Source organism: Pipra filicauda, unplaced genomic scaffold (genome assembly GCF_003945595.2).
Source record: "Pipra filicauda isolate LSUMZ 115617 unplaced genomic scaffold, ASM394559v2 scaffold36_size6622888_pilon, whole genome shotgun sequence".
NCBI lineage: Eukaryota > Metazoa > Chordata > Aves > Passeriformes > Pipridae > Pipra > Pipra filicauda.
In genome coordinates, this window is record NW_024104498.1 from 5,727,511 (window position 1) to 5,748,597 (window position 21,087).

Below are 21,087 nucleotides of genomic sequence, written 5' to 3' on the forward strand. Positions count from 1 at the left end.
TTTTTTTTCCTGTTTTTTTTTTTTTTTTTTTGTTGGTAGCAGTTGAATGTACTGCAGGGGTTCCCAGAGACAGCAGGTAGCCTCCATCCAAACTTGAAACAAAACCTCCAAAATGTGAATTGTTTCAGGCTGTGTGCAGACCAATGTAGCATGTCTGAATTTGGTGGAGCTATGCCAGTCACACCAGTGAAGGACCTAGTTCAGGACTGAGTTACTTCCCTTGTTCAGAGAAATGGTTTGTAGCATTTGCAACATTTTCCTGGATTGTGCACATGCTTTTAGTTTGATTTTCAGCATTTCCTATTTTAAATTACTTAGACCAAGCTTGGAACCAGTCCCCAGTCTCATATAATAATGTCTTTTGTATCTCCACTTGGCTCTCCAAGCCAAATCTGTGCAAGGAATAATTTCTGGTGGAACAGCATTGCAGAGAGGAATGGCTTTCCATAAAAATTTTTAAATACATATATATATTTGTTGGCAAATGCTGTATAAATGTTTTAGCTTATCCTGGCAAAACAGCACTTTTGCTGTTACAGAGGATTTCCTCAGGGAAACTGGTATAAATTATCCCAGCGGAAGCATCCCTTTTGCTGGTCGTGAGGAAGGTAGGTCCGAGAGCGGTGCCAGTAAGGCATTACTAACACAGCTTTGGCCTTGGAACTGGCTCGGCATTGTTCAAACTCATGTTGAGGAAGTTAGTGTGTTTAAAATTTGAGCTAGAGCATCTGTGTAGCTTTTTACATGTGTGGTTTTTCATAATGACTATTTTTCCCCTTAGCATCTTTTTCGGGCAAAAAGATAGTCCCTGTGAGTAAATCTGTGTTAAAATTAAAGGAGCCAAGGGTGGGTTTTTAATGGTGACCCAGACTCCTTTTTATTCTTTCCCCGTGACTAAGAATTTCAGGATCAGTATCACCCCCCTTGCTTCAAAAGACGCTTTGGTATTACTTTGTGCTGCTGGGGCATTGCATTTCAAAGGCTTCATCCCATCCAGGAGTTCTAGAAAATCATGTTTGAAGAGAGGTGAGTAGGAGATGTCTGCATTCACGTGGCTCTGGGATCTGAGGACTGGTGGAACAGTCCCACGTGCCGCAGAGCTGGTTGATTTGCTGCGGAGGAGTCGTTGTAGCATAAGAATTGTTCCCTCTGGGCTGTGGCTGTAGAGGTCAAAGTCATCGTCCATTTTGGAAGGTGGGGTTTGGGCTTGTGTGTGCCCTGGGTTTGTACTTTGGACCCCAATCTGCTTGTTGTTGTATCAGGGTTATGTTAAGCCCAAGCAAAAATAATTTGAGCCGCGGCGTACAAGCTCATTGTGCCTTAATAAAGAAAACAACACCACATTCACTCATCACACTTTGAAATTAAAGCTGTAATGTCATAAAAGGGAATTTTTATTGTTTTCAGAGGACATAAAAGCCCTTGGAACAAAGTCAGAAGGGTATTTTGATGAATAAGGTCAAAGTCTGGTGTACATAAAGTGAGCATTGTACAGCATTATAGGTTGTACTGAGTGTCAGCAAGTTACCAGAAGCCCTGATCCTGTCAACACTCGTATGCGTGCGTGAGTTTACTCTTGTTAAAACCCTCATTCAAATGCAACTGTTGTAAAATTATGCTCAAACACAAGTGTCATGAGAATCAGCATTTTTCTAGTAAAATGGTAACATTTTGAAATTGCAAATTTCAATTTGAAATGGCCCCAAAGAGCTGAAATGTGGATTTTTGAATTACACTGAATTTTCAAAACTCTCTAAGATTTCCTTTAGACAAACTAAAGCTTTTCATCTTGATGTTTGTGTTGGTTTTCTTGTTTTATAACATCCAATCATAATTTGAAATAACAAACATTGTAACTGTAAAATAAACAAAAAAAAGTAATGACATTCCAGAAATGCTTTGTTTGGATTTTTTTCCCCTGTTTGGTAAAATTTCCTTATAAATCATCAAGTCTGCAGAGAAAGACTTAACTTGGACATAAATGTCCTTTTTTAGTACTTTTATGATGAGTTCTGATATTCAAGATAACCAGAAATCTACTTTCCTGACAAAAAAATTGTAATGCTAAAATTATTTTCAAACTCTGTCTGGAGGGGATAAAATTATTTTCTTTAAATACTTTTTAAACTGCTTTCTGTATTTGCTAAAAGCAAAGCAGTATGAAAACCTCCCCCAGTTTGTCTTAAAACATGGAGGTTTGGAGTGCACAAAATCTTTCTGTAGCTATTATTGTATCTTTTTCAAAGTTATTTTGAATGAAAAAAAGGTTAAAAAAAAAGCACTTCTGTGGAAGAGGAGGCAATTCAGTCATGAGAAAAACACCTTTTGTTGATGAAAGGACAAAAAAAATGCATTTAATCACCCAAATTTCAGCAGAGACTGATACTTAAACCTTTGAATTTTGGTGTACTTGAAACGTGTAAGTCCCCTCCTTTGGCTTTAGCTGGAGGAGGGTGAGGTCCATCTCTGTACATCTCTTGCACTCTGGTGACTGACCCCCTTCATTCTGGGTGACATGCAGCTCCATTCCCCCAGCAGTTATAGTTATTCCTGTCCTTTAAATAGGCACAAGTATTTAAGTTATGGTACCCCACCATGTCCCCAAAGAAAGGGGATGACCCTGGGTAATGCTCCTCTCCATCCAGGGGGCCCGAGAGGTGTGGCAGGAGAAGGGGGAGAAGCAGAGGTTGGCAGCCCTGCTCCTCGCCAGCTCCGTCTCAGCTGTTTGAAGCCTGAAAGAATTTGAATGGTGTCTCTGAAGGGTGGAATAAAAGGTGGCAAGGAAAGCTTGTTGAAACAAATAAGATTTTTTTTTTCTTCTTTTTTTTTTTTTTTTCTCTCCACATGAGAGAAGGCAGGCTGCGACTTACAAAGAGTGGTGTGACTCACTGTGACAGAAAAAACCCACCAAGCCACAGCCTGTTTGCTCGTGCAATGGCTGTGTTGCTGCCCTCCTCCATCCCTTCCCTGTTTTGCTCCCGAGCCCACATGGCAGACATTATGCTGATCTATTCTTAAACTGTTTCTGGTTTCTTTTTGGTACCAGCTGCAGGGGAGTGGTGTCACGCGAGCAAAAAGCAGGATGTTTGGTGGCTCTGCCAGCCATGCCCAGCCTGGTTGCCCCACAGTCTGGCACAAAGTATGGGAGCAGCCTCATCCACCAGATTTCTCAGCTCCTCCCAAACTGGGTGTCTGCATTTGCCTCTGGGTGGAGGGGAAAAAAGAAAAAAAGAAAAAGGAGAGAAAAAGAAAGGATCAAAGTGTTAATTGTAAAACATCTTGTGGTGCCAGGGGGAAATGAAAGCAGGGTGATCACTGAAATAATCAATGGGGATGTAACTGAAGTGCATTTTCCCTCAGCTCATTAGAATAATGAGGAACCCACAAAGGACATGGGAGATGCAAACAAGCTTTGTTGCTCTGTCATTATTTTTAGGAGCAATGTGATACCACTGAGGACTGGGTTAATAACAGATAATTGCTGGCTTTACTCCTGCTTTTCTCTTTCTCCCCCCCCTTCCCTGAATGGTTTTATGGGATATGGACTTAGTAATGTTGTGGCAAAGTGTCATTTCCTGCTTTATTGGAATGACTCAAGACTGCGCGCTGTGGTGGAGGTCAGGAGCACGTTTATGGAGTTTGCACTGTGGTTAATCAGTAGGAGTGGGCAAGTTTCCTTCTCTCTGTCTCTTTGCCCCTGTGGGGGGATGGAACAAACTCTCCATAAATTTGTTTGGACTGTGTTGGTCTCACACAAGCTTGATCCTGAAATGATGTCCAGTGAATCAGCCTGTGACTTCTCCTGAAACACTCTACCCCTGCTCACTGCTCTGCTCAGGCTCTGCAGGGCTTGCAAACCTGTTTGTGTGAAGCTTATTGAAGCCCTTAGATTTTGGGCTACAGAGGGGCCTGAGCAATCAGCTGCTTTTCCTTCTTTGCCTACACCACTTGAGTGACATTTGGCAAATGCTTTTCTGCCTGTGGCAAATTTTCCCTCCTGCTCTGGGTTTGCCTTTGCACTGAAGGCTGTTGGTCCCAGGTTCCTGGACAACCACAAGTGTAAGGACCTTCTTCCTGAGGGTTGTGTTCAGGCTGTTCAGACCCAGTGTGGAGGCAGCAGTTGGGCAAACACTGATCGAGGACAGGGCAAGTGGAAAGGAAAAGTGCTTTTATGATTGATGCTACTTCAATAAAGCAAAGTTGCTGTTTCTGCCTAGTTTAGGTCACTGTTTCAATAAAACCTCCATATTTTTATATTAGTTGATATCATTCATTTTTATTTTATTTATTTTTATTATCCTAAGACCAGCTTTTTTACTTTATTTTATGACCTTGATTTATCTGTCTGACTTCCTGGGTCTGCAGAGAGATTCTCAGCTGTCATCAAAGAGCTCTCAATTGCTCATGGATTTGCACTTGCTGACTTAATGTGAGGCTCAGGGACTGTATTTGCAAGGATCTGTAGTCCTGGTCAGGTGGCCAGCTCACCCCCAAGCCTATTCTGAGCTTCCACAGCAATGTTGAAGGACTCAGTGAGAAGAGTATGGCCATTGGGGCCTAACAGGGACCCAGAAAGGGAAATATTCAACAGATCTGACTTGGCCTGAACCTGTGTAAATTAAAGCTGAAAATGAAAAATCTATTTTTGTTGTATTTTAGTGCCCTTCCTTTTTAAGAAAAGTTCAAAGTACAGATTAAAAAAAAAGAAAAACGAAACTCTGGAAGCACAGTTGTTCAAATCCAATCTGGGTTACAGTAGTGGAAAATCCAGAATATAGTATTAAAATGTCTTAATACCCATCAAATGAATATTAGTGAAGAGATTTGCTCTTTCTAATAAAATACATCAAGTTGAAAATTTTACAGTGAAGGAGAAGCAAGCACCCAGTTTAACTTCATAGCTATCTCTCTATGTGAGTAAAGAATTTATAGCCATAATGTGGGGTTGCAAAATGTGGAACTTAAGGCCTTTTATTTCAGCCTGCTACATGCTCTGATGGTGTTGGACAAAACAGCTACTGGAGCTCCATCTGGGCCATGTGGTCAGAGATGTGGGCACTGCTTATTTAATGGGGTGGCTGTGATGGGATGCCCAGCCCCATGTTAGGCTTCCTCATGTTCTTCAGAGCAATATTGCAGGCAATGAATGTATCAGAAGAACTGATCTGTCTGGGACTGCAGGTTTGGGAAGCAACAGAGAAGGGTCATCCAAAGGGATGTGGACAGAGAGAGTGCCATGAAAAAGGCAAGGGAATATTTGGACCAGCATGAAGTCAACAAAGCTGATGCTAGCTTGGCTGTGTCAGCACTCCTTTGAGATAAACTATCTGTGAAGCAGAGGCAGTGTTTGCCTGCTGCAACCCTACAGTTTTCCTCATCCTTTTGTGCCATATTTGATTTATAGAGGCACTTAGTGGCCAGATGTGAGGGTATAAGCATCAGTCAGGGGGACGCTAATATAGTCTCTTCTTGATCTGTTTCTAATGAATGTTCAAGTATTTAGCCTCACTTTCTTAGCTGTACATCATGAATGTGGATTAAATTAATCAGTGACTGGTCAGCAGAGGTGTTCAGAGGAAGCCTAAAACACAAAAAAGCAACTCATGTTCAAGTCATGTTAAGAGTGGGATGAAACCATTAAAAGGAAGGAAATGAAAATTGAAAGCAATCTTAACTTGTGCAATTAGAGATGGGAGACCTGGAAACACAATATGTCTGAAAGTGACCTTAAGGTGATAGAGAACAGCAGATGAAATCCAAGTTCTTAATACAATGCCAAAGGCAGGGAACAAAATAGCTGTTTTAAGACCTCCCATCACTAAGCTTCTGTATGCATGAGTACAATGAGCACTGACACCTTGGTACTGTAGAAAGATACCAACAAGCCAGGTTTTAGAGAACAGATCATGTTTAAAGAGCTCACAGGACTGAACAATGGAGAAAGCAGAGAGGCAGTGCTTATGAAGAGAAATAATGTCAAAGGGACAATCACTGCCATTGAAAAACACCGGATAAATTACAAGCAAAGGAGGAAAAGGAATCACTAAAAGTGAATTTGATGCAGGTTTAAGGAATGAGACTCCAATGGATGCAGCTATATAAAAGGATAAAGAGAAATCTTTTGGAGCAGGCAGCAGCATAAGCAGTAGATGAATTTAAACCAGTGGCACTCTGTGATGTTCAATCTTGGATCAAAGGTCTAGTTGTGTACTGCTCCCTGGTCATTCTGCACAGTGCACCTGAAGTGAAATACCAGGCTTTGGGGAAAATCCAGATCACTTCCACATTTGGGTGTGTTACAACTCCAGGATCATGTCTGTTTTGAAAAACAGGGAATGCTGGCATAGAGTGACTGTGGAGGTGCTGTGATGGCAGATGGGCGCCAGAGTGGGAGCACTAACATGGGAAGAAAACACTGGGTATGGACTACGTGCAATATTCTCTGACTACTCGGCTTATGGTAGGTGGTCCAGGTTTCTTCACTCCCCCGGGCACAGTCAAGTCTCCCAGAAAAAAAAAAAGAGAAAAATTGTTTGTGCCTTCAATAACTGAGCCACCCTTGGTGGTACACAAGGGAGAAGCATGCATTTTAAATTACAGGGAAAAAAGAAGTGGTTCACAATCTTATCCCAGTTTGTGAACCCACCAAAGTGTCTGAGAGGCTTGAACAGCCTCCAGCACCACGATGTTTGCCTATCCCAACTTTGTCTCATTATTTTCCTTTCCCTGCACCTCTGTGTGTCTGGAGCCCAGCTGAGAATGAAATGAGCAGCGCCAAAGGACTGTGAGAAAGACGATTTGTGTGGTAAACCCAGCACAGCTAGAAGCAGGAAGTACCAGATTTATCATGGGAAATCCTCTTCTTGTTAGATGTTTCCAGCCTACTTCAGGCTTAAGCTATCTCAGTGCTCCATGAAGGCCCTGGTTCAACGGGATGCTCTGCATTTACCAGACTTGAAATGCATGAAGTTAATTAACACCCTGTTAAATCAGAGCTCTGTCACTGTGTCAGACAATCCCCATTGACTCAGAGCTGCTTGAAAATTTCCTGTCTCCTGGGATAGCATAATAAGGCTACAGAGGGAGTTTAAGTTACTCAAGATGGGATTGGATTCCCCCAGCTCTCGTTTGTAAATGTCTTGCTCTGTCCGACTCCTGCTCTGGTCCTATGTCATACCCATGGCTTTGGGGCTGCAGGCCGTATCCTGAGGAGCAGGTCCTCTGCCTACCATCAGCGTGGCAGCTCTACAGTCAGTCACAGTCTCCCTGAGCCTAGTCCTCACTCTTTCCATCACATTCAGACTGAGGACCCCATTTTCTTGCTCCCTCATTCCGGTGAGTAGTGCTGAAATCAGTGGTGCCTTCAGGCACAGAGCCAGGCTGCTGATGATACCTGTGTGTATCCATTTTCTCTGCTGTTGTGGAGAAAGAGAAGCCCACCCCTCCATCCCTGTCTTCTGCTCTGGCTGCCCCTAAAGGTGGGTTGTCACACCTTGGCTCTGGAGATGAACTCAAAGCTCTTAGAAACTTTCTGTATGTGCAACCCCTGGCAATAGGGAGTTTCAGAGCTTCACTATGAACCACGTGAAGAACGATGTTTATCTGTTTCCCCTTCATTCTGCTTCCTGCTGGATCTCTTTGATGATTATTAAGTAGGAAGAGACGGTTTTATCACTCCCTGTGTGCCTTCTCTATGTTACTCAGGACTTGTGTTTCTCTCCCACCACAGCCCACCCATCTACCTTTGTGTTTCAGGGTACCTTCCTTTCTCTGGAGCAGCCTCCATCACTACTGCACTGGTCTGAGCTGTATGCAAATTAGCACTAATCAAGAGGAATAAGCCAACCAACAGCTAGGACATAGCAGGGTGTCATGAATGATTTATAATTATTTCCTCCTAAAACCACTTGACATTTGCCATTACTTGAAGTCTGTTTGCTGTGCTTGAATCAGGCAGAAACAGATCTCCCGTTGAACATAATGGGGGTCATTCCAGTAAGCAAAACTGTATGTCCTGTCTATGGCTACAGTATAATTTTATTGATTTAAAGTGTTTTAAGTAAAGGCATGATTTCAAGCCTGGAGATAAAGGTGGCTCGTTGGTGTAATTGCGCAGTAATCTTGTTCAGTGCCCCAAATAACACTGTGATGTCTCCTAATTTATGGACAGCGTGTACATGAAGTGATTAGAGGTCTGGGATGATGAGGCTGCAGTATGGAGGGCATGAATGAGTGGGAGGAGATGACAGAGTCCTAGGCAGAGGCACTTCATGAGGGCAGCCAGCTCCGCTTTGCACTTGGCCGATGTTCCGCTTGCGTCCCCCGCTCGTCACAGGGGAGCAGAGGTCAACAGCAAAGACTATGAGCTATGCAGCTTGGATGTGAGTCTCTGGGGAGGTTTCACAAAAATTTTTGGGAGTGTCTAGGACTGAAGTTTTTGAGTCAGTCTTTTTTCCAGGCTCTTCTGTTCGTAATGTCGCAGTCTGTTTTCATTGTGGATGGTGCACATCTTCTTTGCTGCAGCTGCCCCTCATGCCAAAATGAAACCGAAGGGAGGCAGAAGGTTGTTGCAAGCATTATGCTTATGAATCAGTTTCTTAAGCTTTGATGATTGTTTATTCAAATTAAGAACTTTTGCAGCACTGCTCTTCAAAGCATCCACCTGTCTGGAGCTTCTGGGAATGGATGTATTCTATCTTACAGGAATCATGCAACTCATCACGCTGGCTGTAGGACTCTAATGGCTGTGAGATCCTAGCTCTGAGAGAGGGGAACAGGGGAAAAGTACTGAAGGTCAGGACTGTAGTGTTGTTAGGCCAAGAAATTTCCAACCACATGAGCTGAGTGTGAGGGGACCCAGCACAGCAGGTTGAAGATGCTGAGCAGGAGCGAGCTGGCCTGTGACCTGAGTTTCCATGCTGTTGTGTTTTGCTTTGATACTACAGTGACTATTAAAAAAAAAAAGTGAGAAGTGATAGATTACAGCAGAATGCATGCAGATCTCTTGTGTTATTTTAGCAAGTTAATATGTGCCTAGCATATCCCAGTGGGATGCCAGTGGCTTCCATGGAATTTTACTGGAAATGAACTGGGTACATCTGGTCAGAGAGGGAAGCCTCAGGCTGCCAGCAAACTTTTGCTCCCTCTCTGATTATTTTATTTAGATCCATATATGTATGTATGTCTATACAGTAATTTAAGGCTAAGACTGTTGTATTGACCAACATTTTCAGAAGGTTTTGAATGAAAACAGGAGCTTTGTGGCCTTTCAGCTGAGCTAGGGAATCTGAGCTAAGATGAATCTTCTCTAACATGGCTGTAAAGCTGGCTTGAGGAAATACTTGGGGACTGATTATCATAATTTCATTGTCAAACTTTCATGATGTGGACTGGGGGATCTTGAGGGTTGTATCCTGGACTTGTTGCTCTATAATTCTTTCCTTACCACCTGGGATGATGGGAAGGAGACCATATCTATTAATTTTGAAATTGTCCCTGAAGAACTGCTGAGGCCAGCTTTAAGGCATAAATGAGTTTGGCAAAGCATGGTCTGAGAGGAGAAATTTTGGTAAAGACAAGGGCAAGATCTGATAGGAGAAATCGGCTGTATGAAGAGACCCTAGACAGTAGGACTGCAGAAAAACTGAGAGTTAAGCAGAAACTTAGGTGTAAGTCAGCTAAGATGTGCAGATGCAACAAAATACTCCACAAAACAACAGACTAACATCCTGTTGGGATGTGCAAGTGTCACATCAGACACGTGAAAGGATCCCTCAGTTGGCCTGTGTGCAGTGAAGACCTTTCAAGAAGGTCCAGAATAACACCACTGGTTGGAGGCCAAGACCATAGGGAATGTGGGGAAGCGTTGAAGGAAACAGATTGTTCAGTTTAAAAAAAAAAAAAAAACAAAACCAACCAACCAACCAAACAAACAAAAAACCAAAAAAGCAAAAACCAACCAAAAAACAGAGATATGATGCAAACATTCTGATATGTTGAGATTGCTATAGTGACAAGAAGTAGTCTGTTGTCCACATTCATTAAGGCTCAGAGGGTCATGGATTCAAATGCAATCAGGGAAGCTAGTGGAGCCATTTGTCAGGTTCTGACTGGTCACATTACCTGTTCAGCAAGAAGTCTCTTGGCTTCTGGAGTAGATTTCGAGGTATCTGTTTATAAAGGTCTGCTTGCTACCTGCCACGTCATGGATGAGAAAACAAGGATCTTCTCTGCCAAGGGACTGGGCTGTAGGTGGTAGGATGTTTTTTTACTGAGTGCTTTATAGTCATGTGTCAGCTGGATGAACAGGGAGGTCTTGTGCACTATTGCTGACTCTTAACCATATTGCAGAGCATCTGCTCAGCACCAAGCATGGACAGAACATGCTTCCATTTGCCTGGAAATGACTGGGAAGATACCATACTGCTGCCTCAGGTGGCACTTGCTTGCATGCACTGCCCATGTGAAAGAGGGATGACATGCCTTGATGGAATTTGCCCTGCCATGGATTTGAAGCCCAACTTTATCAATTGATCTGGGACGCAGGGCCATAAATCCTCTCCTGATAAGAACATCTCTGCTATGAGTGACTAGAACCACTGCAGCCTTCTCCCTCTCATTTTCTGTGACAGCGATGAGACAGTAAAAGCAGACCCCTCTTAGAGATTTGCCTTTATAATGCTTTGGCTTTGGAAGATTTTTGGGGTCTGACTACTCAGAAATAGAAAGAAAAGCATCTGGAGTGGCATGCAGGGCATGTGAAAATGTCCATCAGTTCCTCTCCACTTGGGTGTGTACTTCAAGGGCAAGGATGTCTGTGGTGAAAGCATAATCGATTATGAGGGCTTAATTGCTTTTGAAATGACCACAATCTTTTTATTACCATAGTGAAACGTGCTTTGGACTCCACTGTGGTCAGTGTTTCGATTGAGGCAGACCACAGGAGGAAGAGAGCGTGACCCTGCTACTCAGTTCCCCACGCTCCTGTCTAAAAACAGATAGGCAAAAAAAGAAAAAAGAGATTTTCCACATACTCTAGTCCTCAGAGCTGTGCAGGCTGCACTGAACTGTGTAGGCTGTGGTGTCTGGGGTCCTGTGCCACTAATTTTGTGGAGCAGGGGATTTGCATTTCCTAGCTCATCTGTGCAGTCCGGGTTTCGTACCTTGGCTTCTCTTTGTGGAGGCCAAATTGAAAGTGACAGTCTCAGACTTCTGTGGCTGATGTTAATGCCTGAAATGTGGCTCCTTGGGACACAGGTTTTGTCTTACCACTGGCATTTCAGGCATCTCATGTTCCTTATCCTCTGATGCTTCTGGCCTCCACTGGGCCAATTTCGCGGACGGCTCCTTTACAGCAGAGAGGAATTGTTCCCATTTCACGTCACCCGGAGGGTGGGCCTGTTGTTGTGTGAGATTACAACAAATCTATGTGTGGTGGAGGGTGTTTGCAGGCCTTACCCAAGCCCTTCGTATTGCCTAGAAGGAATTTTCTCCTTCACTCACTCCCTTTTTTTTCTGTCATGCTCTAGGGAATTCAGTAGGACTTGTGGCAAGGGAATGGTGAGCGGAGCCTGGATACAGAGGGTTGCACTTGTGAAATATCTCTGTTTTAATCCACATGTTTGTTCCAGCTAGACTATTTTCACAGCTGCTTAAGGGGGAAAAAAGGGACACTAACAAATCTTGTGAGAGACCTCTCCAGTGCTTCAGTTTCTGATTTCCAAACATCCTTGAAAGAGAAATCACATCCACTTACTTACACAAATGCCCCAAATAGACTTTTCTATAAACTGAAGGAGAAAAAAAATATTCAGTCTCTAGTTGGAATTTAATTCAACAAAGGGCTGAACCCTCCCAGCACTGGAACTGTTCCACATTTGCATCCGTTGAGGATGTGACCCCCAGCCCTCAGCCCTAACTGAACTTTCTCAGTAGTTTTATACAGCAGTAGGACACACAAGCTAAAAAAGAAATGTAGATTTCAATGGGAAGCATTTACAAATCTTTATTGTTTCCTTAGTTTCACTGCAACTATAATTCCAACCCTAATGATAAAAGCTGTAGTATTACTAAGATATAGGGTGATTTTTTCTTCTTCCCTTTTCTGGTCTTGGGTGGTCCAGAATGTGCAGTAATTCATGTTCTCAGCTGGGTTTCCACCACATTTCTCATTGACCTGATTACTTTCCCAATGACAGAATCCAAAACTGAAACCACATCAGAACTCACTGGAGTTGGTTCTGTTTTTGATGTTCCTGAGCTTCTCTGGTGGCTCAGCAGGATATATGTCTTCATGAGTTTTTTTTACCCCCTTTTTTTTTTTCTTCTCATGGTGGGCTTACATTTGGGACATGAACTGTTTAGGGAAGTCCTGGAGGGAGAGCAACAAGGGAGGAGAGAATTCAATAAAGAGTTTACATTTTAGGACCTAATTCTGCACATTAGCATGGATGGCTTGAGGGGGCTATGCAGAGAAAAGGGCTTTTTCTGCAGGAAAAATAACCTCTCATGGCATTTTATATTGTTGCACTGACCCCTAACTTCCTTCCTCTTCCTAGTCCTCTGGAATGATGGGCACATACATATATATATTAAGGGTGTCAAGAACTTCATTTTTATCACCTTTGCTACGAAAGGAGAGACTGGGGCAAGCTGAGTTGAATTTATTATAGGGAAGAATGCTTATGATGGCACTGGGAAGGTTCCTCTGAAAGGTTAGTTTCCTCACTGGAAGTTCTGAATCAATGTAATTGATTGGTGAGGGGTTTTTTTAATTTCTTTTCCTTCCTGTCCCAGCTTCTTCCTGGCAGAGCAAAGGAATAGAGCAAAATGTAATGGGCTCTTCCCTCACACAGGGATTGGTTTCCCTCCTCTTTTTCTCCCTCCCAACAAGACATAAAGTCATTAGGGTAGTATGTGATGTGGGGTTGGAGCCAGTCCAACTTACACGGAGGATTTCCTCGTGCCCCTGCACCCACATCTTTGAACAGTTAATATCCACATTTGCATGACACGGGTAAGGTTGCACCTAGGGGAATATGTGCCATATTAGGTAGTGTTAATGGTACTGGCACCTTCTCCTATTTCCTCTGCTCCCTAAAAGAGCTTGGAGGTGGGAAAGCAAAGCTGTATGCACTGTATTTCCATGCAATCATAGACAACGGGGATCCAGAGAGGACATCTAGTTTGTGCTCGGCTCAGTAGCTCCTCCTAGCAGAAAATCTTCACTCTCAGAGGTGTATTGTTTTCAGAGTCCTTTTCAGAAGGTGGAAAAAGCATTTTGCAAAACAATAGGAAGTGAATAGTGCCGTGAAAACACGCTCCAGCTGAGTTTTGGCACCAGCAACAGAAAACTCAAAGAATCTTGTCCAACTCTTCATGGCTTTCAAAATGAACATCGCGATGCTGTACGTCAAATAACATTGTCCAACCCTTTTCATCCTGTTTGTAATTCCACTAGGGACATCATTACAGTATCCAGCTGCTCTGGGATTCTCTAATGAAAACTTTGTTTCTGAATAGAATAATTAAACCTTCATATTCAATTGTCAAACAGCTCCATCTTTGCTCACTGCATGGATGTGATTAGCCACAGCAAACCATTCTGCAGCTTAGACTCACAATTGCATCTAGTATAAAAATGATTAATTAGGCGACGTGCTGTTTGGGAAGTTTACAAGCAGATCAATGAATAATGTTTAAGTGAAAATTTTATAGAGACGTTACGGGCACTGCAGGTTGTGTGGAAGCCTTGCTGACGGCTTAAGGATGCATGTGTTCATGTTCCATAAAGAAATTCTACATCATGGAGACAGGTTCAGCAGTTATACGTGGGAAGGGAAACCCTGAGGTTTCGGGGGTTTTCTTTCTATAAATGTTTTTGACAGAAAGTCAGTTCTTTTCCCTCTCTCAAAGCAAAGTTTCTAATGTGAGCAGTATTTTCCCAGTTCTGTTAAAGTATCTCTCTTTTTTCTTGTGTCTTTTCTTCTTCGTTCTTGCGCTGAATGGGGGAGTAAAAGGGAAAGGTTGTGTATGTCTGGTAAAATTACCCATGAACTGGGAAAAAATCCACCGTCAGTAGTTGAGGCGTTAAAAAAATAATTGATCAGTTCAAATGAAGTGACCGCCACCTTTAATTTTATCATGATGTTTAGCACATGAAGAGAAATGCATAGTTACATTTTGGTATTACAACTAATTTCATTACATAATCCATAAACTTCTCTGGACTCTCTTGAAATGCATGTGTCCTGTACCCATCATCCTTGTGGCTTACTGACTTCTGATATCAGAGGTGAATCAGGGCTTTTAACTGAATTTTATGGGCTAAATATTGTCTTGTATTGTTCCCTATAGCTGTTTTGGATAATTTCTTTAGAAAAAGGCGTTAATGCCTTTAATTCAATAGAGTGGTCCATTACTGGTGTAGGAGTATCACAGAGCAGAAGTTCTTGAGATGGTTTTTGTCACCCTTCATTTTGGTTCCCATCAGAGTATTACAGTTTTCTGTCATGCTCCTTGCAGCAGAAGCCACTCCTTCAGCTCTGCTCACAGAGGTTGTTGGGTTTGGTATTGGGTTTTCTGAGCTGTTTTCCTAGAGAAATCTCAGAAAGGACATAGTATGGAAGCAAAAATGAATTCACAGAGAAAGATTAATTCTGTCTTGATGTGTGTGGTCCACAGATAGTCCTATGTAAGGGCTTTTGATTTGTACCTTTTGCACCTTAGTCCTCTTTACATTGACAGTCACAGGCTTCCTCTGAAGTTACTTCCAATATATCTTTCTCCCCATTTGCAGCCTTTAGGATGAAGGCAAATAAACAAACGCGAGCCAGCGCATTTCTATCCTGTACCGTATGTTGCCAAAAATAGTAGTCAGATGGAAAAGATTTTTCCAGAAGTCTTCTGCTGTATGATCTGTTTCAAATAAAGATAATAAAATAAACAACTGTTTATAAAGAGAATACGAACGAGCAGGGCTCCCCTGCTGCCTGTTGCGAGGGCGCTCACTGCAGAGGTTGTCTGCGAGAATTCCTGATCTGGCATACAAGGTTCTGGTTTTTATCTCCAAACCCCCCACTCTGAAGCACTAGGGACAGATTTTATGTTAAATATAGCACCCCAGGAAACTCCCAAGCTCTGGTGTGAACAGGGAAGTTTTGTGATGCAGATCCCTGGGTCCTCATCTCCATCATCTGCAGGCGAGGTATTCGAGTGGTCCCCCTCTCTGTTTGGCTCAATGGGGGGAAATATGTTACATGAACTGGGAGCTAGCTCTGGTAAAGGGCACTGAAGAGCAAAGTGTAATCTGTGTAAATACTGATCCAGCCAAAGAGGTGTCACTTTGATGGAGCTGCTGCTCAGTTCCTCTTTACCATGAATGTTCATGAGCTCTCAGAGATATGAGCATGGCTGTTTTCCAAAGCTCTGTGTTTCCCCTCCAAGCATTGCTGTAGAAGTGTTTGAGAATCAGCTCTATTTGGAGATTTCCAACTCATCTTGCATTGAGAGTGGTGGCCAGAAATCCATCCAGAGCAGCCTTTCACACCACAATATGTTTAAGAAAGTCTGCCTCTGATCCTGGCCACATAGCTTGAAAGGCAAGAGAGCAACAAGTGAAAAAGAGCCAGGGCATGTGGGAAAGGAAAAAGTGACCCAAACTTGGGATTGATTTTTCTTTCTTTGGTTTGTTTTTTTTTTTTTTTTTTTTTTTTCCTGGGAAGATTTGATTCAAATTTTGGCCTTTGCTTTGGACCCGCTTTCCTATTAAAAATTAAAAAAGCTAAACCCCAAACCTAAATACACAGAGAAACAGATTTCCCGTCACAGGAAAAGAGGAGCAGACCTACATGGCAAGCACGGGGGAGAAGATTGCCAGAGGTGGAAATTTTCTGGGATCTGCAAGTTGGGTTCAGCTGGTTACAAGTTAGAGGGGGTAGATGTGAATATTGGATCCCTGTCTAATTTGATTCTTATGGCAGTGATTATATTTATATACAGCCTGCAGACTCCAACCAAGTGTGGTGTCTCCAGGGATGGCACAGCCACACGCAAAAGTGTTCCTACCCTAAATTGTCTGTAGTCTAAGCCAACAACAACTGAGAAGGGAAATGGAAGAAGAGAAAAAGGGGTGGTCACCAGGAAAGTTTGGACATGAGGTTTTGATTCTGGCTCCCCTCCCGCTAGAGAATCTGCCTCGATCTCTGCAAATCTCATCCCTTTTTCACCTTGCCCTTGGCTCTGCTGCCTCCACGCTGATCCTTCTGCCAGGCCTCAAGCCTTCAAGGTTTTGCTGAAGTTTGGGGTGGCCAGGTTTGGATGGCACCCTGCAACACTGTGGCGTGGCAATGGTGCAGGAGTGGCAGGACAGACAACTGTCTTTCCCTCTGAAAACCCAGAACCTGGGCCCCTTGCCTGGATGAGGGCCTGAAAACGTGAATCTCTTTATAAACTTGGGTTATCCAGTTTATAGTACAATTCCCTGGCAATGTATCTTTCAACGGGCTTTTTTAATCTGTTTATCACAACCTTTTCATTACTCATTGTATAGTTTTGTTTTATTAGGGTAAGTTTACTTGTTATGGGCAGTGTAAGGTTGGATAAACCAGAAAGAAAGGGTTGCTGTTAGTTAAAAAATTACTGCCTGAAGTTATTGATCTGTTCAGATTGGTATTTGCAGCTTGTGCCTATTATTGGGGCCCTTTAAGTCATTAATTTTGGAATTAGGATAGTCTTTGTTCTCTCTCCTCCCTCCCAGCCCTCTCATTTCTTCTAAATATTTTATTTATCTGCATAGGGGTTTTGCAAACTGGTTCCCTTCTTGCCCATCCACTTTAACTGCAGCCAAAGTTTCCTTTCAGGAATGAGGAGGAGAGGCAGGCTTGGCTTTTCCTTTCCCATCCAGCCATTTCTGGGCTTTATTTAATTTTTAGCTGTTTTATTTAAATGTTCATAAACTGGGGGCCAAAGCCGGGCTTAAGAGTGCACCAGGAAAGCGTTAAAAAAACACGTCTTGAGCAAGGCTGAGAAGAATTCACTGATGCCAGGGCAATGTGTGTTTGATAAACATATGGACTTAAAGGTAGATAGGAGCAAGGAGGCACTTTGCCTGCATATAGCTGTATTATTTATGGATGTCTTTGCTGTGCAGCGAGGACCAGGTTCTGTTTAGCTCTCTCTTTGGGTGGTCCGCGAGAGATTCTGAGTAGCCTTCAGTAGCCTTCAGGCATAATTGCCAGGCATGCTCTTGTATCTGAGATAGCTTAATAAAGCATTACATATCTTACTGCTTCTATATTTTATTACCTAACCCAGTGCATGCGGTCAGCGGGTAATTAAATTCAGCTGTGTTTTTACTCTCTGTTTTAAGGTCGAAGTATGAATTTCTCCGCGAATTCTTTGAAACAGACTAATACGATGCATGCATGATAAAGGCAAGGCTAATCAGAGCCAGACTGTTAGTGCAATATAAGGTTGCCCCAGGTGTAATTTATTTTCATATTATTGGTGGTTTTACTGTCGAACATATTAGAAGACGAAGAAGAAATAATAATTCTTTTCCGTGTATGGCCAGAAAGCTACAGCTCGGGTTGAGAAGCTGGGTTTTCTTTTCATTTCTATTTTATGCCACGTTTCAGCTCAACTGCTCGTGCTCCATACTGAAGTCGATTTCAATTAACCTATTCCTTCATTAACTCACTCTCAAAGTGCAGGAGGATATTGCTAGATTGCTCCGTGCCATTTTGAAAAGGATTGTGGTGCAGTCTTTATTAAAAGCAATGTCTGCAGTGGAATGTATGCTGGAAAAAGCTTAAACAAATCTTTTTCTTGGATTTGACCAGCTGGGACTGGAGTGGCTGCATGGGCTCCAGGAGGTGGAGTATTTTCACTGGGGGGGAGAGTGGTTTGGGAGCAGAGGGGTGGCTGTGGGGTGCAGAGGAGGAAAGGGCCAGTTGACTCCAGTCTTCTGGCTCACATCAGTGAGTTTGGGCAAGACCATTTGTCTTTGGGACTCTGTGGTTGTCATGTCAGGAGTGAGGGTTGGCTAAGTGAAATGGAGAGGTAGCAAAATCATGAATGTAGGACCCAACCCCACCACTCTCAGGGGATTACCTGAGGAACTCATTGCAGGAAGGAAAGCAGGTCTTTGTAAAGTTCTCTGGGAATATCCACAGTTACAATGGAGCTGCTGTGTTTTTTCCCCCAGTCAAACCTATTTTACTACTGATGTTCTCTCTCCCTTCAAATCTGGCCTTGCTTATCTCCTTAGACCACCATGTGTGCAATCTTGCTGTTGCTGTGGCATACCAGTTGTCAGTACCAGAAAATTGTTTCATGAGCAGCAAAAAATACGAGACCTAGAGTCCTAGAGACTGGTACCCAGGGTCAGCACACAAAAGGCATCTCAAGTGCCTGCTGGTGGCTGAGCCTTAACATCACAGAGACCCTCTCTTTCCTCAGCAACAATTTTTAGAAAACTTACAGGAACTTAAGGTGCGCTTCATCTCTGAACTATTGATTACAAGAAAAATGTACCAGAGAAAAAAGAAAAAGTCAACACCACTTTTTTTTGGTGGGGAGAGATGAGCACTTTCAGGATACAACTCGTCTGACTCAGTTTCTTTAAAACATATCCAATAATATCTGTTTACATTAAAGGATTATAAACAGTGGAGGAGAAGGTGTCACATTAGTCCTGATGAACCTTTATGGTCTCCCTCCCTGGGTAAGGATGTGTTTGAGATTAACCCCTGGATTGAAATCCACTGGAGATGGTCCCATGTGTGCATGTATGGCCACGAAGACCTCATGGAAGAAAGTTCTGAAAACCTATGACTTTTGAGGGGGAGGACTCAAGTCACCCATCACCAATCATAGCAAAGCTGTGGCAAATCTGCCAGATGAAGTGCTGCAACTTACCACAACGTTGCCCTTGTCCACATCTGCCAAATGGCCCAAGGCATTGGGTTAAACCCTCATTTGCTGAAGTTCTGTTCTTTGCCTGGGGGAAACCATCCTGCAGGTAAAAGCCTCCCCCCCCCACCACTTCCAGGGCATTTCTTTTGGCACTGTCCTTTCAGACAGGTGGCTTTCGATCCTGGTCAGGGGCAGGGGATGGGCACATGCAGCTGCTTGGTGAATCTGCCATGTTTACATGGGCAAAGCTCTGTGGGCTGTAATCCAGCACTGCTCAGGTGAGGTCCAGCAGCAGGCAGAAAGCCTGGTTTAACACAAAGGAACTCAGGTTGATGTTTGACCTCTACTTCTGCTTCCCCAACTGTGAAACAGTGAAATGTCCCCTCTCTCACAGTTGACTTTTGCCTCTGAATTAATGTTTGCAAAATACTCAGAGCTCCCTAGCTGATGGGGCTGCAAACCACACAGCTCGACTCTGCTGTCACCAATTGGAAAGAGCCATGCTGGGCTTCGGGTTTAGTTCTATAGAATTAAGATTATTTTATTGTTCTAGGAACGATAGGGTGGTCTGGCTGCTAAATTACAGCACTCCCTGGGCTGGGCCAGTGCTTTCCCTGCTTGTTTGGGGTCAGGATTTGGCCCTTTCTGGTTTCATGTTTTCCTACTGAACTCGTGAACCTGTATCAAATGTCGAAGCAACAAGAACTTGATGGTGATGCTCTGCCAGCAAGAAAGGGCTTCCCAAAAATCAGAGCTTTCCTTCCACTGAACTCAGTCCCTTTCTCCCCCTCTTTCGCTGCTTTCTCTCCCTCTTTCCTTGCTCTCTCCCCCATCCCATCCCTGTCAATCTAATAGAAAACCAACCCCTGACACTGGTGATCCCTGCCTAGGATGCAGGAAAACTTGATAGTGTGCAGATGCTGTTCTGTTTCTCGGCAATATTTACTTTTCAGAAGGATCTTAAGTAAGCATGAGGCCAGGAGACGCTGGAGCATTTCTGGACATGATGAAACAGTCATCACCTCATCCAGCTGGAGGTGGGAAGCCCTTCCCTAAATTTTCTCACCCTCCTTGGCCTTGCTTGGGGAGCGGGTGGAGCTGGACAAGCACCCCTGTTCCCTGACCCCTGACTCACTCCATGACCTGGGTGTGGAGGAGAAAAAAAATATGTTTCTCCCCTTCAGCCCCCCTCCTCAAACACAATCTGGGACTATTCAGACATTGTGATACTGGAGTTAACTTTGCTCTGTCTCCTCTTCAGCCCGTGTCCCACAGGCATTTTTGGGGGCATGGAAATGCTTGTCTGCTTGAGTGAGCAGAGGGGGATGCCTTCTCCCTTGAGCAAAAGGAGATGCCCTCTCCCCTGAGGAGACCAAAGAGGATGTATTTGGAGGGGGGACAAGGAGCCAAAGGGCTGCCCGAGTCTCTGTGCTTCCCAGGCATGGCTCTGGGGATGTGCACAGCCCTTGCTGTGCAATGGCATGCCCGGGGCCCTGGCAGGCTCTTTAGGGATTTGAGGTTTTCTCCAAGCCCATCTCTGATGTTGAGATCTGACTGGAACACATGCGGGAAGCTAATCGTGTGCATCTGTGCCTTTTAACAACGCGGTCGCCTGCTGATTGGGTTTAATTCTTTATCTTATTCCTGCTAATCCGTTTTCCAATCTGGTTCCCATTTGGAGACAAATTCCCCCAAACCCCAGCCACTGGTGGGATGGATGTATGGCAGCAGGGGTAAGGGGGGTAGAGAATGGAATAGGGATTTCTGTGGGGCAGTTACAGGCTAGGAGAGGACATGCTCTCCCCTTAGATGCTGGATAACAAAACTCCACCCCAACTTGTGCCACAAATGTGTAACAGTCTCATAACTGTCTCCACTTGGGATCCCACCTCCTGCAGGCTTATTGGCATGAAAACGTGACAGCAGTGCTCTGCCAAGCATCCAAGGAATAACGGCCTGAGGGTTTTATAGGGTAGAAGGATTCCCTTCAAACGCACCATGGAGCTGGCCTGGTGGTCCAGCAGCAGTGTAACAACCTGGGCTGCTTTGGGTTTCACAGCTGAAAGGCAGCAGTGACCTTGAGTTTGCTGTAAGCTGGCTAGCCCCTGGTGGCTCTCTGATCCCTTGGCAGTAGCTGGTGCTTCCCAGCCAAGGAAAGACATGCTGGATGCA